The sequence below is a fragment of the Natator depressus genome, chromosome 2 (genome assembly GCF_965152275.1).
Source record: "Natator depressus isolate rNatDep1 chromosome 2, rNatDep2.hap1, whole genome shotgun sequence".
NCBI lineage: Eukaryota > Metazoa > Chordata > Testudines > Cheloniidae > Natator > Natator depressus.
Window position 1 is genome coordinate 106,184,359 of NC_134235.1, and position 17,160 is coordinate 106,201,518.

The 17,160-nt window shown below is 40.0% G+C and overlaps 1 long non-coding RNA gene across 1 annotated transcript in view; it reads right to left on the minus strand.

Moving 5' to 3' along the window:
- LOC141982586 (uncharacterized) overlaps window positions 1–17,160 on the minus strand; it is a 102,946-nt gene that overhangs the window by 65,892 nt on the left and 19,894 nt on the right. The window contains exon 2 of the long non-coding RNA XR_012638148.1: window positions 12,848–13,105. This is a non-coding gene — a long non-coding RNA (uncharacterized LOC141982586). The remainder of the gene's footprint in view (window positions 1–12,847; window positions 13,106–17,160) is intronic.

Sequence of the window (17,160 nt, forward strand, 5' to 3'; positions counted from 1 at the left end):
CCTGCATGTCTTTGATTGACAGATCAGGAATATGGAGTAACACTTGCAAATGAAGCTAGTCCGTAATCAAGCACATGCCTGTGTGTACATATAGAACTAAATTACAACTACATAATGTCTCTGTGTGTGTATATATATTTATACACATATCTATACCCATCCTTTCCGATTAATGTTGGTCTCCAGCAGTGGTAGAACTGCAGCTTCCTTCAATTTATGAAGCTAAGTAATAATAATAATAAGTAATAGTTCAATTAACACACATGACATCAGTGATGACATTGCACTATTAGTGTTTCCTGGCAGATCATTTGGTTTTTGCACAACAAAATTATAAGTCATACTGTAGTAGGATAGGTCACCGAATTCTAAGGAAAAGCCGAGCTCATTTCAATCACACCTTCAGACAGATTGTTAATTCCTTGGGGAGTTAACATGCTTATGCTGGTGAAGGTTAAGAGGAGAATGATGCTGGAACATATATGTCCAGTAATTGTCCAGGGGATGAATTACAGATCAAGATAGCCCACAATTCAGTCTGCCCTTAGGGCTTCTAGCTCTGAGATGATAAATCAAGGGACATTTCTTGGAATTTGGGAAATACTATTCAAATCAACCAAAAAGAAGAATTCAAAATAGGTTACAAAACTGTATATACAGAGTCAGTGTGATATCTGCATTGTTAAAGAGACATGAATGAAGGGGAAAGCACCATAACGTTAGAGATTAGTATTATTTTAAGAGATGTAGATTTGCAGGTATAGGTTTTCAGTAAGTTGGGGCATAGTATGTAATATCATGAAACTGCTGCCAGTGATGCTGACCAATATTTTTGATTGTTTCCTTGTGTTTCCCCCTCTCTCTGTATCCTCCTTTTGTCTCTTGTCTTATACTTAGACTCTAATCTCTTTAGGGAAGGGACTACCTTTTTGTTGGGTGTTTGTACAGCACCTCGCACACTGAGGTCCTAGACATTACCACAATCCAAACAAATAAATAAATAATAAATATAGTAAAGAGACACGAAGAGCACTGGGTAATAAACGACCAGGGAGGCACATGTTATGCAGGGTTTCTTCACAGAACTGCCAGCGGTGACCTACAACATCTGCCCTTCCAGTAATCAGCCTTTTATACAAAGGCACATAAGTGAATAGAACTGAGTGATGGCTTTGGAGTGTGAATAAATAGTAGTAATAATAATAATAATTAATAATTAATAAATAATAAATAAAATATTAAGGAGGATAGGGACATGATATCAGGGAAATATATACCCAGACATCCTCTTTGCAGATAGTAAAGGTAAACCAGAGCCAGGGACAGATTGGTCTGGTTTTGGAACAAGCTGATATATTACAGTACAAGTCTTCAGGACTGGATGGTACCTATCCAAGATCTCTGAGAGGATTTAAGAATGAATCGGTTGAGCTAGTAACAAAAATATGCACTCTTTCATTAAAACCAGCTATTATACTGGAGGCAAATGATGTAGCTATCTTTAAAAATGGTGCTGGAGTGATCCTGGGAATTGCAGATCAGTAAGACTTACCGCAGTACCAAATAAATGAATGAAGTGATAATTAAAAGTAGAATTCCTTAACATCTCTATGAATATGGTATAAAAACGAAGGAGCATGGCTTTTGCTTGTGCCTCCCTAATCTTCTAGAATTCTTTGAGTACATAAAGAAAATAGTGAGATTGATTGCAAAGATTCGGACTGTCTAGAAAGGAAATGAATGCAAGAAGATATGATAAATCCATACAATAATAAGGTAGATTGGGTGCTTTCATAAATCAAGAACAAGAGGCCATTCAATCTAATTGAAAGGCAACACGTTAAAAAAGAATACAAGGAAATACCTTTTTATACAATACATAAGCTCTTGTAAATCACTGCCACAGGTCATCACTGAGGCCAAGAATTTAGCAGGATTCATAAAAGAATCGGGATACCCATATGAAGACAGAGAACATCCACAGTTATGTTAATAGGATAAAAATATATTTAAAAGGGACATATATGCTCATGGTTCAGGACATATACCAAGCACTAGCTGATAGGTTTTCAGAAGAAACTTTTTCAATAGGTAGATTATTCCACAGTTGTCCATTATGGCTTCATGCATCTCCCTCTGAAACAGTTCGTAACGGCCATTGGCAGTGACAGGATATGGACTAGATGGATCACTGATCTGATCTAGTGTGCCAATTCCTATGCTCCTAGTATTATTAACAATAGGTCAAACCCTGGCCAAATGACAAAAGCCTGCCACCTCATTTGCAAATCTATGCTGAGACACCCACATTATACCCCCCCACTCGATTGACACGTTGCACAGAGCTGCTAGCCATGCCCCCTGCAACGCCCATGTTCCAGAGCAAGTTATAGTCTTAGGATTTTTGTGTTCCCCCCCTTTGCAAGGACTGAGTTTGAGGCCCGCAAAGAACTCCTACCTCTACTTATTACACGTGGCCACCAGCGGTAACCTAAATGATGCCCACATCCACCAAAACCAGAGCCCGCCCCCACAATGCACTCATGTAATTCCCATTAGGTGCAAGTGGGAGTGTGAACTTCCATATCCAATACCAAAAATTATCTTTGTGTGTGTTTGTGTGTATAAGCTTAGAAACACAAACAGTTGTTGCAGTTCTCTGTCTTGTGTTACATGTCTTCATGTGTAGGGAACACAATGGTCCCATGGACAGGGCCCTGGCCTGGGAGTCAGCAGACCGTCATTCTCTTACCCTCTCTGCCTCTGACTTATGAGACCGTGGGAAAGTCACTCCACCTGTCTGTTCCTATGTTCGCCCATCTGTAACATAGACAGAATACTGACCTTTTCTTTTTAAAACACTTGAATAAGCGGAGCTACATGAGAACTAAATATTATGTCAGATAGTGATATAACTCAGATAAAGCATTACAATTGTAAAAATAAACTACTGAGGAATGCTTCCTCTCCAACTGCCACCCAGATATGTTATTCCATAATTAAAGCCTTGCTATTAGCATCAATAATGCTCGGTTGTTTTGGAATTCAGACATACATAACACACAAACTCCTGATTGATTCTTTTGTCATTTAGTGTTAATTAATGTCCACTTAGTATAAAATGTGATGACATATTTTAGGTCAGTACTTCATTGTTAATATAAACTGTAAATCCTGCACTTGAACACTGAAACCTCTCCAAGGATATGATTTTCCTGCAGTATCTGTTTGACACACTGTTTGCATAAAATATAAAGCAAATATATCATTGAATGTCAGACTTCTTTTTCATTTTTCTCAATGTATTGTGCAATACACACAGCTCTGTGACATTATAGCGCATCTGTTGCCATAATACAGTAAACGTGGTGAGAAATTGCTACATGCAATTCAATAAAGTATATTTAGCATATTTTCACTGCACCAAATATCAGCTGCTCCATCTCTTATTAGTATAAATGACATAGATTAGTGTCAGGCATTTTCAACAGTGAAGAAATTACAGAAGGCTGCATGGCTCATTAGGCTCTTGTTGCATGTTAAAGAGGGCCAGACCTTATTAATAAGAGAAAAAGATAAAACTGGGAAGTAATGGCACATATACACATATATAAAATCTTTTAAAAATGATTAAAGCTTCCTTTTAGAGAAAACTGGTCCATGCATTGTTCCAGGCTCTTGACTATTTCTAAAGTCATCTTAGCTCAGTTCTTGCTGCATTTATAGATTTTTATAAAAAGAATTCAAGTTAAAAAATCTGGTAATCATGCTGTACCAATAGGGCATTTTCCACTATGAAATTTATTACATTGTTTATGTGGTTTCTTTTTCAGGCCCTGGTTCAGGAAAGCATTCCTGTTTAGCATAGTATTTAAATAGAAGTTGATTTTAGGCACATGCTTACATTCCACTGAAATCAATGGAATTTAAGAACATGCTTTAATTTGAATTTATGCTGACATGCTGTCCTGATGGATTTAAGAACCTGCTCAGTGCTTTCCTTAACTGAGGCCTTAATCATTAAGGCCCAGATCCTGCAGATACTTACATATGTACTTTACTTTACTCACTGTGAAGCCTTGTTAACTTCAGTGTGACCTCTCACAGTGAATAAAGTTAAGCATGTAGGTAAATCCCGGGAAGACGGAGGCTTTAATCCTCCCCACTTTGACAACCTCCACCCTCAACCCAGACTAGCTGGGTCTTTGAATAAAATGGGAGAACTGGCTCATCAGCTGATTTTGTCTAAACAGAAAATTTCTTTTTAGAATTAACCCACCCTTTATCTTTTCAACCTCCAGTACTTACTCGTAGATGCCAGGCTAGTCCTCAGAAATGAGTATGGGATCAGCACTAGCTTGGCTGACATTGAACTGGGGAACCTTCTGAGCTAAAAGCGTGAGTCTCTACAGCTTGAGCGAAAGAAGCAGGTGGGTGTAACAGCTTTACGTCCTATATGGCTCAGGCATAGCGGGCACATGTAGCCTACACCAGTGGTTTTCAACCTGTGGTCCGTGGACCCATGGAGGTCTGCAGACTATGTCTAAGATTTCCAAAGGGGTCCGCAAATGAAAAAAGGTTGAAAACCACTGCCCTACATTGACCGATTACAAATAGAGAGATTCTCCCCCATTGGGGGGGTGAGGGGGGAATGCTTTGGATTTTAAACCTAAATCAGAACTCAGTTAATAAGCTACTTCTGATGCTAGCACCACAGACGAGCGTATTGAGTTTATACATAAATGGGGGTGGGGGGGGAATGCTTTGGATTTTAAACCTAAATCAGAACTCAGTTAATAAGCTACTTCTGATGCTAGCACCACAGACGAGCGTATTGAGGTTATACATTTTTTTATTCAATGTGATTAGCATTTTATTTGAGTCTGAGACATTAATCAATAAAAGCAACACTCTGTGAACAGAGTAAAATGAAAAGCAATGCTGCATTTTGATCAAATAAATAGAACACTGTGTGGCAATAAGGGCCAAGGCAGATGCTTTGAATAATATCAAAGAACAAAAAAGTGAAGGCAAAATAAATGTTCAAGGATGATTACACACAGCTGAAAAAGTAAAGAAAGATCAAATATTGAATATTGGCTGGTTTGGGGAGCTATATCTGAAATATTTTATTTCATTGTGTTTTTAATAATTTGTCCTATCTAGTTATCTATATTATGGGCAGGGAAGAAAGAAAGAAAAAAAAATAGACCCATATGGATTCGGTGGAGTTCGGAAAAAAAATCCTCTATTTAAATTAGAACCGTTAAAGCAAAGAAAATTCTGTTTGTTTTTTACAGTTCCATGTCATGCCATTTATTCTTTAAAGGACACTTCATCACTGATTGATTACTTTTTAAAGTGCTTTTTAATTTTCTTTTAATCTCTTTAGGGAACAATACCATCTTGGAAGCTTGAAAATAATAATATGCAGCTCTTATTTAGGGCTTTTCAACCACAGATTTGATAGTGCTTTACAAAGGCAGTAAGTATCATTGTGCAGATGTGGAAACTGAGGCAAAGAGCATTGAAGTGATTTGTCCAGGGTCAGTCACTGGGGGAGCTAGGAATAGAACCCAGTCTCAGCACAGTGCTTTATCCACTGTGCCACACTGCCTTAAAGTATTCTCAAAATGGTATTTATGTCACTACCAACTTCATTCTTTCCTTCTTGATGACCATTAATTTTACCCTCTGTGTTTCTAACTGAACTGAAATTAACATGAATCTTTTTGTTTACTTCCTTGTTTGTCCTGCCCCTATTTTCAGCAGTGTCACCAGAACTCTGGGAATAGCTTTTATTCATGTACTGATTTATTAATGAGTTGCTTCTAGAGCTGCTGTAATTAGCAGGGTGAGTTCTCAACATTTATCTTGTGCAGACCCCACACAAACAGAGATTGGCTATTTGAACTTTTTCTCTGTCGCAAAGTAGTAGATTTTTATTTAGGCAGGAAATGTTCCTCCCCAGTGAAAAACCAACGCAAATCAAACGTTGGGAGGTGGTAAAGTAGCAGTAGAAAACTCAAGGCATTTTCCTTTCAGAGGGGAAGGATTAGCAGCCTTGTGTGGAGGAATCAGTGGACATGACTTCCTAATCACTCAGATCCTGCAGGGAATCAGGGCAACAATGTGAGGCGGTTGCCCTCCTGCTTTGTTCTCTGCCTCAGGTCTGGGATCATAATACTTTAGGTGCCAAGTCCGTAGCTGCCCACTATCTTACCTCCAGAGAGACAGAAGGGGAGACAAGTTGTGAAAACTCTAGCAGTCTCAAATGCAGATGGGATATTGTGGGCTTTGCGATACTGTGGCATGCTGTTCAGCTCCTCCAGCTTCTATACTTTTTGGATCAATGTAGCATGATTATTACCATTCATATATTTTAAACGATTGTTACAGTTATTATTTGTTAAGCATCATCAATGTGCTTAGTGCTGTACAAAGTACAAACCAAAAGTTATCCCAGCCCCCAAAAACTGATAGTTGAAGGCCCTAATCCTGCAACTTGATCTGCTGAGTGTATGGATGTGAGCAAAGGATTGGGGTCTAAAATAACATTAATGCATGTTTGCTTCCCTACATGGCTCAGAATAGAGGGAAGCAATTGGTCCTTGGACTCTAAAGGACATTTCTCATAACATTTTAACAAGTTAAGAGTGGGTAAAAATTTGGAATTTAACTAATTGATGGTGTTGCCTTTAATCTTTGCAACTCTCTCTAAATCAGGCTGTATTATCTAATGCATAATGCCATTTAAAACTGATGGGGAACCATTCCTGTAATATGTGGCCCTCAAATTATAGACAAGCATTTTTTATATTTCTAAATATACACAAAATACACACTGTTTCTGTTTTTCCCTAACTAACAAACATGGGAAATATTTTGCAGTACCAAACCGATATTAGTTGTATTGCTCCACGATGAAATATTGAAAACATGTTTTTAAAAAAATCTATTGTCATAAATCTCTGCATTTCCTTTTGTGTTTGATCTCATATATTTCTTAGGGTTTCTAAAATGATAAGACATGCATTAAAATATTTCTCTAATTGTTACATTTCAAGCACGTTTATCGCTGGCTGCTTAGCGTCATTACGTATCATAGTCTGAATCTACAAATCAAGTATAATTAGACTTAGAGAACTGATTGGATTTCTAATTAAGCTACATTGGAAACAACAATGCACAATCAGTAAATATTCTGACTAGGTACATTTTAAAGAGCAACTCTTGGGCTTTTTGCTGATGACTAGACACCAGTGTCATTAAATTTGTTGGTGGCAAGCAAATTTTAAAGCTAAAATAGAGGCAATTAGTAAAGATCTTGAAATATTTAATCACTTTTGTCCAATTAGTGTGCAATTAGGCAATGGTGTGGCGTGGGACAAACATTCTGCTTCAGTGTTTGGTAGAGAAGGATCCCTTTGAAATTTTGCTGTTTAGTTTATTGATATATAAAAAGGAAGTTATGGTAGTAATTTCCAATTTAAAAAAATACTGTGCAGATGGTCTGACTATATATTTAACAACGTTAAACAAAACTAAACAAGAGAAGCACGTTACCTGAAATTACACAGCTGTGATCAGTGAATAAGCTCCAGATCACATTAGATTACAGCTGTGGTTATCTTGATCACTGAAAGTGCCAGTTAGTTACATTGGAAAAATCAAAACTAGATAAGCTCGCCTACCATATCTTGGAATGATATGATAACTATTTCCTTGACCCTAAGGACCATTGCTGCCTGCTCTGTTTGGTTGCTTTGAATTCCTTCTGTGGAGTCTTGTGCTAGGTGTGTGGATGTGTTCAGTGTGCAAAAGCAAGTGGAGACTATAAATAAACCAGTTAAGAACCCCCAGGCTTACTTGTGGTAAGCTTTACTTGGCTCAACTTTAAACTTTCTCTACGGGCCTCCATTTGGTTCTTGAAACGTCAAGATACCATTTTAGCTGGCATGGATCCAGTGGCTGATATAATGTATATAAATACTACTGTAATACTGTAGTGAGTATGAATATTAGCATTCAGTGGGAACATTGTGCACAGTACAGAGCCATATGCTAGACCCTTGGGATGGGTTTCACAGGGGAGGAAATCTCACAGAGCTAGATGGGGATGATGCAGCTACCCAGACTATGTTTCTGACCCACACTCTCCTCCCCACAGCCTACCCTGTTTCTCCCCCTAGCCCAAGATGGACCCAAAACCTGTGGAGATTCCTTTATATCTTTTGGAGGGGGAAAGAGCAGTGGGCACAGTTGGCTGAACCTTCCCTTCTGCACAAAAGGGAGACATCCCTGTGTGGAAGGTACCTGTCAGGTAGATCTAGGGGAGACAATCTTGGCCTTAATAATTAGAAACGTACATATTATAGCTGCCCATTGTACATGATGATGACGTCACAGAATCGTGTGTGTGCTTCATGTGACTCTATAGTCCAATTCATGAGAAGCAACAGATGTCACAGAAGAATATGCAGGCTCCCACTGAATACTTGGCATGACCTTTAGCCCTTTTTTGGTCAGTTTTTTGCATCGTCTTCAAAGTGGTTACAATCGTTATTGATAGTTGCTCTCCGTTCAGGTCTGTCCTTGGCTGTATCTTTGAAGTTATCAGTATTTACGCTGCATGAGGTGAAATTCTCTGCTTAAGGGTGTCTTTGAAGCATTTTTGTTGATCACCCAACCTGTCTTCACCGTGGTAAGTCAATGGCTGATGCTCTCCTGTTGACTCCGCCTGCGCCTCTCGCCCTGGTGGAGTACCAGAGTCGACGGGAGAGCGCTCGGAGGTCGATTTATCACATCTAGACTAGCCTGTCAATCCAGCGGGTAATGTAGACAAGCCCTAACAGAGCACTACAATTGGCAGACTATTGCAAAAGAACAGCAGACTTGATTGCTGGAAAGCTATTTTGTCCTCCAAAAGAAGTAGACTGTGATCAGTGTTTTTCTGATAGATGAGATTTCCATTACTAGTACTTCCAAAATTTTATTAAACCAAGATGTTTTTGATAATTTTCACCTGTAACTTCTCTTCTAAAAAGAAAAGGAGTACTTGTGGCACCTTAGAGACTAACACATTTATTTGAGCATAAGCTTTCGTGAGCTACAGCTCACTTCATCGGATGCATTCAGTGGAAACAGTGAAATTTGTTAGTCTCTAAGGTGCCACGAGTACTCCTTTTCTTTTTGCAAATACAGACTAACATGGCTGCTACTCTGAAACTTCTCTTCTAAAATATGATTTAGCTTTGTTTTCAACATTGCCAGTCACGCTGAAAACAAAAATAACTTTATACTAAAAATACCCTTCATATTAATTAGATAGATTCGATCTTGGAAATTCAATGTAGATTCTACATAAGGGCCTTGATCTTGCAATCAGATCCGTGGGAGTAAAAGAGACTTTATGAAGAGGATAAAAGCATGTTAATAGAATGTATCTTGAATGAGCACCAGTTAATTCAAAGCAAAATACTTGTATGTAGTTTAACTGGAAGGAGAAAGGATGCAAAGACACATGCATATGTGGGCAGGGCCGGGGCAGGGAAGGAAAAATAGCAGATAATTAGAGTTATGCAAAACATTTACTTTGATCCGTGAACCTACTCAGTTTTATCAAGGGTCATTATATTTCAGCTATGCCTGCAATGTGCAGGAGATCATGATGATCCCTTCTGGCCTTAAAGTCTATGAGCTATGAAATCTGCAAACACTTCCAGCCTGACCTCCCTCCTGCTCCCTTCCACACAATAAGCCCTGGGAACTCTTCAGGAATGCCTGGGGGCTAGTCTACACTAGAAGCACTACATTGGCGCAGCTGCTGTAGCACGTCCGGTGACGACGCTCTATGCCGACAAGAGAGAGCTCTCCCATAGGCATAATGACTCCACCTCCACGAAAGGCGGCAGCTATATTGGCAGGAGAGCATCTCCCACTAACATAGCACTGGTGTGGACAGTGCTTAAGTCTCTGTAACTTGCATCGCTCAGAGGGGTGGGCTTTTTCACATCCTTGAGCCACATAAGTTAGATCAACATAAGCAGTAGTGTAGGCTGCCCTCAAGTCTTTTTGGATGGCGCAAGTCACTGGGGAGTTAGGGAGAAGATGGATGCTGTCTTTAAAGGCTGGAATTCCATGAACCTCAAGGTGAAATGGAAGGGCTGATTCACTTTAATCCCCTGTAAACTGAACTGCAGAGTGGTGTTTACAAGCCCCATCATGAAGTTTGCCTGGCAGGATGTGCACTGCTCTAGTATTAATCGTTATTGTTATTAATAATTAATATTTATAGCATTTGTTTTTTTATTATTACAAGAAGTTAGGAGGTGCCCATCACCATAGTATCTGGGTGCAATTTATCTATAGACTTGTGGCCCGGCTTTCAGAGGTGGTGAGCATCCTCAACTTCCACTGAAATCCATGGGAGCTGAAGGTACTCAGTGCCTCTGAAAATCAGGCAATTAAGTCATAGGAGGCTAGCTTTGCAAAAAACCAGAGGCACAGTGACACAGCGTGTTGCCACACCTAACTTTTAGATGCGTAGAAAACCACTGGGATTCACAAAGCCTGAGTTCAACGTCTAGGCTCCCTATGCAATGAATGGGGAGAGAGAGGTGACTCAGAATGGAGTTCACAGAAACCAGCTAAGTGGCTCCTAGCCTAAGATAGTCAATGGGAGATGGCAAGCCAATGGGTGTGCGCTAAACCTCACTCCTTCTCTTGGAGATAGGCACCTAAGTCCAGGCTGCAAGGATGTGCCTCCCTCTGTTTGGGATTTTCAGCTACAAACAGGGGTGCTGGAACAATTTGTATGGTGGGGGTGCTGAGAGCCATTGAACTAAACTGTAAACCCTGTATATGATGCAAACCACTTCAAGCCAGTGGGTGAGGCAGCACCCCCAGCACCTCTAGTTCCAGCACCTATGGCTACAAACCCTCTCTTGGCATTAGGAGCCGATGCTGTTTTAGCAAGGAGCTGGAAGTGGGTGGGGCAGAGGAGAAGGACCTTCCTTCAACTTTTTAGCCCGGGGTTATGGTACTCAGTAGCAGGACTGGAGCCTGGTCTCCCACTTCCCAGATGAGTGCTCTAGCCACTGGCAACAGAATCTTTCTTATGCTTTTTCCCCTCACTTTGCCTCTGGCCCAATGATTCTTTCATTATTTATCCGCAATGAAACAGCTTCAACGGGAGAGACTGAGGAAGCCTCCCATCAGAATATTGCACAGCCAGTGGTTAGGCCAGGCACCTGAGATGTGGCAGCTCTGTGTTCAAATCCCTTCTGACCCTCGGCGGGTGGGCAGACTTGTATTGTGGGTCTCCCACAACCCGGTTAAGTCCCCTAACCACTGGACTAAAAGTTACAATGGAGGTTGTCCTCCTTCTTCCCTCCCAGACATTTTGTTTAAGCTCACCTATAGGGGCCTGATCTGGTAGGCGAGGTCTGAGCTTGCTTACCGGATTGGACCCCACAGGCAAAATAGATGAAGGAATGCCTCTCTTCCCCTGGTTTGTGCATCGTTCTGGGCCTTAGGCAACTGGATGCCAGGCCTGAGGCTGCAGTGCATATGCACAGAGGCAGAATTATAAGCACACAGGAAACTTTTACTGCAAAAATGTAGGCACCAAGCAAGTTTAGGTGCCTACAAGGTTCGGGGGCAGCTGAGGGGAGGTTTTGAGACTCCCACTAGGGCCTGATTCTGGCCTACAGAGGCAGTTAGGCACCAAAGTCTTTCTGTGACTCTAGCTCAAGGGGCATACGTTGTGCTCCATGACCTCCTACGCCCCCCCCAGGTTACTGATCAGGAGACAGCCCAGGAAACCTATTGATTCTCTAGGTGGCAGAATGTTCGATGGCACACTGGAGAAAGAGATATATCTAACAGTGAATGCCTTGTAAAAAATCACACAAGTTTATGGCAGTGCTAACCAAACATTCATGGCTGTAATTTACAGTGATCTTCAATCACTGGCGAAATAGTTACTTTTTGCTCGATGTTACAAAATGGTGGCAATGAAAGGAACTAAGGCCCTGATTGCCCAAGGCTCTACAGCATGTGTGTAACTTTAAGCACGTGACTTCAGTGAGATAACTCATGTGCTTCTGAACCTTCCTGAATTGGAGCCTAAATCCTTCAGGCACCTGACTGTCCCTTGCTCTTCTCTTCCTCCTCCTCAGTAGTAATCTCTTCTTTTTTCTCACATAAAATTGTTAATTTTAAATAATAATAATAATAATAATAATAATAATGATTAATCATATAGAAACACTTTTGTTTAAAAAGAAAGTGGCAAGCATTACACATTCCATACAAAGAAAAATCTGCTTGGTTGACAATATAAATGGAGTATGTGACCTCTCTTGACACACAGCAATCACTTGAATGGGAGCATATACCTCAAATCAAAGCGAGTATCAGATGCATATGCAGGCCCCCAGGAACTCTATAATGGCTGGTTTCTTGACAGCCTTTTTTTACATGCTGAATATATAAAAATAGATTTTACAAAATCTCATCTATGGACAGGATGTCACAGGGACTGAAGTTTCACTAACTGGAGAGAGAGTACATTATTTAAATGATCCTCCACAGCAAAAAGATAACTGCAAAGTGATATACAAGCTAACTGTACTGAGAAATAAAGAGCATTTATTCTGTTAGCTCCCAGATTCTTTTCCTTCCCTTTTAATGATCTGATTTTCTGATGGGGGCCTAGGCACCCCTCCACTGGCCAGCTGATTCTGACCAAAGCAAGGCATGTATCCCTGGGAATCTCTGCTATCCCAGGCAGAGACTCTGAAAGGAGGGAATTGGTCAGGGAAACTGAATGGTTGTAACCTGCCTTTTATCCTTTAGAATTCCACTTCCCTCAGCCCAGCTTGTCCTCCAGTATTTGCCACACACATCTTGGGACCAGCAGGGTGGGCCACACACATCTTGCATCCGGGAGGAGTGGAACAGCTGTGTCTTGAAAGAATGATGCTAATGTAGCTCTGTGATTTGGCCACCAGACGAATGTGGTGTGATCAGGTCTCTTCCCAGGACACTGAGGGCAGTGTCTACAGTGCTGCAGTCTGGGCTGGCTCGGAGTAATATATATCTATGTAGAGAGAGAGAGAAAGATTGGGAAATTAAACCTCATCTCCCATAAAGCGACACACAACAACTGCCTGCCAAACCACCCAGCTGGCTCAGGACCCAGGTACTTTGAAGGGATGGTGGGAAAGAAGATTGTTTTCCTACCTTCCTTCCTTATTGTATTAGACCATGTAAATTTGTAGAAAGGGTCTGTGAAATTAATTATACTGTGAGTGCTTGGTAACCAAGGAATTGTAAATTACATTATTAAAACAGCATCAGAGAACTCACTGATCTATTATTTTTTAGGGAATGAATGAAGAGACGAGTTTTACATGCATTACAGGTCTTTCTAGTCACCATACAACAAGGAAAGGGAAAATTATGATAGTATTTTCTTTCTATATAAACTGCAATTGAAACCATATTATATAGTTTTGTTTTATTAAATCATCATGTATTTTTGTATATGTCAGATTATATATATAATGTATTTATATGTGTGTGTGCATATACAGTTCATGGTGGTTCAGTACATTATCTAATCTATCTATCTTATTCTAGAAGATGTTTGAAGGAAAGCTGCTGTTGAGCTGCTTTTCTGCTTCATGCTTTGTAAAGCAATATAAATAAATACTATGAAATATCCCCTCCCTCAATATATGTGTACATGTGTATACACAATAAGATGCATGCCTCATCAGCCTAATCACTTTGGGTATATATTGTATTCCTTTCCCCTACCTTTCTCTTTTTAGATTGTAGGGTTTGTGAAGCAGTGAGTGTGTGTTTGTACAATACCCTGCAAAATGGGGTCCCAGTCCTGACTGGGGATTCTGGGTGCCACTGTAATACAAATAATAATGCATAAAGGAAACCCTCTGAGGCAGCATGGTCATGACTGGGAAAACACTGATAGGCTGCTCTCCCTTGTGAGACACCTGCCCCAATGTATGCTCCTCTCCCCCAACATTCCTCCATAATACATATCCCCTTTCACACTCCTGTTACCAGATGCCCAATTGCTCATGGATTTTTCTGTAGACGAGAGCTAGTTCTCACATGTTGGTTCTCCTCTTCTGTATGCCACCACCATGAATGCTAGCCTTTTGTGTACCTCTTTACATGCACTCCCCAGTGACACATGAAGTGGTAGCCATTTTTACCCATTGCCTCCATCAGAGAGATTGCTGGATGCCTCCTAGAATCTATTCTTTTAAAGTGAAGCAGTATGTGTGGCTAGGTGTAGAGTCGTGTGATTTCCTCAACACCATTGCTGAAGAAAAGAAGTGAGCCGGGGAAACCTCCAGTGGAATTTCCCCTCCAGCTCTCCTGCACTCTCTCACTGACACGAGGTGGGAAAGGATATGTTGAATCCTACTCGGGACAGGAGAAACAGCCGGTGGGAACTTTCCATCCTGAACTGCTCAAGGCAGGGCTGTATTTTCATATAGGTTTGGACAGCACCTAACACAATGGAGTCCCAATACCAATAGGGGCTCTCTGGCAGTTACCATAATATAAATACAGAATAAATAAGGACCACAATTCTTTCCTCACTGGAGAACAGAATCAGGATAGGACCAGTCTCAGCCTGATCCTCATCACTCCACCAAAGGGATCCAGCAGGGAAGGTTTTCAGGCAAAAATTTGGTTTCCCCCAACTGCCAGAGATAGTTATTCTTTCACCAGAGTAAATGGTAATATGTAATTGAATCAAGACCTGGCAAAAACATAAAATGGGCCTGATTCTCCACTCCATTACAGCATCACAGATGGCACATTGGTACAAAAAACAGTGTTACAGAATGGAGGAACAGGTCCATTTTTTTAAGATAAACTATTTAAAAAAATAAATGGAAAAAAACCAATATTTTGGAAGATTTAATGTCCAAGTAAGAACTATGTTAGTTCTAGTTAGCAATTCAAAACAATAGCTTTGCCTTTGCTGTCACTGATCAAATCCAAAAAAAGACCCTATAACCCTCTTACAAGTCAACTCCGCAGACAATTCTCCCATATATGGGTGCAGTGCATCCCTACATTCAAAAGAGGGCAGCATTTTACTTATGCTGCTTGAAATAAAGAAGAATCCAAGCGTGTAGAAGAATGTCATGACTGAAAAATCACCAGTTATGAAAAACACATATCATGTTCTGAAAGATTAAATTTAATCTACAAAGAATTTGTTCCTAGAAGTGTAGATTTACATACAAATGCTATTAATTGATCATTGATATTAGCAACTTTAACACTTCATTTTTCAAGGGAATATCTGTATAATTTCTTCTTGTTGTGCAGCCATAACTCTCATTATCCTGCACACATATAAAACTGACTATGCATCCAAGTCAAGCATTGCCTTGGAATAGTCACATGAAGAAGGGACTGACTGAGGTACACAAAGTAGACATGATATTTGAAAGAAATGTTAAACTGTTCTATAGAAAAATGATCGAATCCACTTCTCCCAAATCAAGGCTACAGTTCAACAAGGTTCTTGAATACATGCCTAAATAAAGCATGCAGTTAGTCCCATTGACTTAGTTAAGCGTAAACTTAAGACACTTGCTGAATCAGGGCCAGAGTCTATTTTTGATATTTATTGGTTTCATTTTTCCTTCTCTCCTTTATGGTCCTACGAAATGTACCACTTTCAATGGGAAGAAATCATATGTGCAAAAAGGGAACAAAGTACAAATACTAAATTAAAATAAAAACCTGGAATGTTTTGATGCAGAGTAAGTTCTTTGTGACCAGCCATCACTTGCCTTCTATTTGTGTAGGGTTTAGATTAATATTTACTGTGCCCTTTTAAAAATTGCATACTGTTTACAAAGAAATAGTAAATTAGGGAACAGGTACATTTAAAGGATGCACTGGATCATAGAAAAATTAGGGTTTACATAAGGCAAATGCATTTCACCCAGTTTCCCCATTTAATTTTTAATAAAATGTTGCTCTCCAGAAAAAAATTGTTTTGTTAAGCATTGCATTTGCTTCACTCAACCAGCCAGCTTGCTTGGAACGTTAAAGAACCTTGGACGATGCAAATACCCATTTTTCTGTTCTGTTTACATCTAGCAAATAACAGATGTTGCGCTACTGAAGATGCACATCTGATGCATCTGAGAAGGGATTTCTAAAATATACACCCTAAGCCAATAACAGCTTTAACACTAAACATTTACTATGGAATAGAACCAAATCAGTACATCGGGGATACTAGTGTTCTGGCAGTTCTGTTCATGAGTATAACAGTTAGGGATGTGCACAATGGTGCTTGGAATCAGGTGGGATAGGATTCTTGTGTCACCTCAGATGTGCGTCCACATTCGTCAAAGAATAGAGAACCTAGACAGATGGTTTTGAAGCCTAAAGAACTGAAACTTCATAATCTTTAGTATATACTTGCTAGAGTATCTCTGAAGTAATCTGTGCAATTCACTGGTGGGTCCCATTGATAGATATTCCTGCTCTTCCCTTGCATGAAATTATCCACAGTGTAGTGCCTCTCTGGCTCTAGGGAGGTGCAGTTTGAATGCCAGGGGTGAATCTAGCACAGCATCTCCAGACAAACCTGCAGGGATCTGGGGTCAATCCCTGCAAATAAACCTCAGCTTTGAGTAGCCCACACAAATGGAAGCCTGAAAGATTAATTCATTCCTAATTATAATAAAACTAGTGTTTGCTAAGGCCAATAGGTCTGCAATGCTTTTTAGGAAAATACTCAGGATACTCATTGAAGTTAAATAGTATTTTGCTACTGAATTCAGTTGGGAACAGGGCAGAGTCCTAACTTTCCTGGCTTAGAATTTGCTACTCTTTGAGTTTCCTTGAAATAAGAGCTCAAGCACTTTTATAAATGCACTGAAGGGTTGTCTAATTGTCTGTAAAATCTTCAAGTAATTTATATTCTCTGCTGAATACTATTTTGTAACCTCTTATAGCTGTTCTCCTCAGTGAATCATAACAGATAACCCTACTGCAAAAGCCTGCTAGAGAAATATTTTCCCTTTGTCTCCCATGATGGAGGCACACATACTTCACTAAAGGATGTGCCATACTAATCCTTTC